We start from the raw sequence: 358 nt of genomic DNA, 5'->3' as shown, positions 1-358 counted from the left end.
CTTTATCATATTCTACCTTTCTTTATTTTCTCTATTACTCCCTTTACGATAGCATTTTAATGAACCATTTCCCCCCAATAATGACATTTCCCACATTAAGTAACTCACAATTGCATCAATTATTGCAAAGAGACATGGCATTTGCATATTGATTTTCGATAGACTTTTCTATATCGATTTTACGTACTTAATTAATATCAAGCCTTATGTAGACGTGGCATTATGTATCCTTCATTGTTTTACATAATTCCGTATTTTAATTAATTGCATAACGATTCAATGCGTTACATAACGATTCAAATCAAACCGAATGATCGAGAATAAAGTATGTAAAAGATATGAAAACAAGAAAAGGTGA

At 30.2% G+C, this 358-nt stretch overlaps 1 protein-coding gene across 2 annotated transcripts in view; it reads right to left on the bottom strand.

The window, feature by feature from the left end:
- LOC119594672 (KAT8 regulatory NSL complex subunit 2-like) overlaps window positions 1-358 on the bottom strand; it is a gene marked incomplete at its 3' end in the record, with an annotated part of 26,702 nt that overhangs the window by 25,996 nt on the left and 348 nt on the right.

The sequence above is a fragment of the Penaeus monodon genome, chromosome 34, assembly GCF_015228065.2.
Source record: "Penaeus monodon isolate SGIC_2016 chromosome 34, NSTDA_Pmon_1, whole genome shotgun sequence".
In the NCBI taxonomy this organism is placed as follows: Eukaryota; Metazoa; Arthropoda; class Malacostraca; order Decapoda; family Penaeidae; genus Penaeus; species Penaeus monodon.
This window is presented reverse-complemented; position numbering and strand designations above follow the sequence as displayed.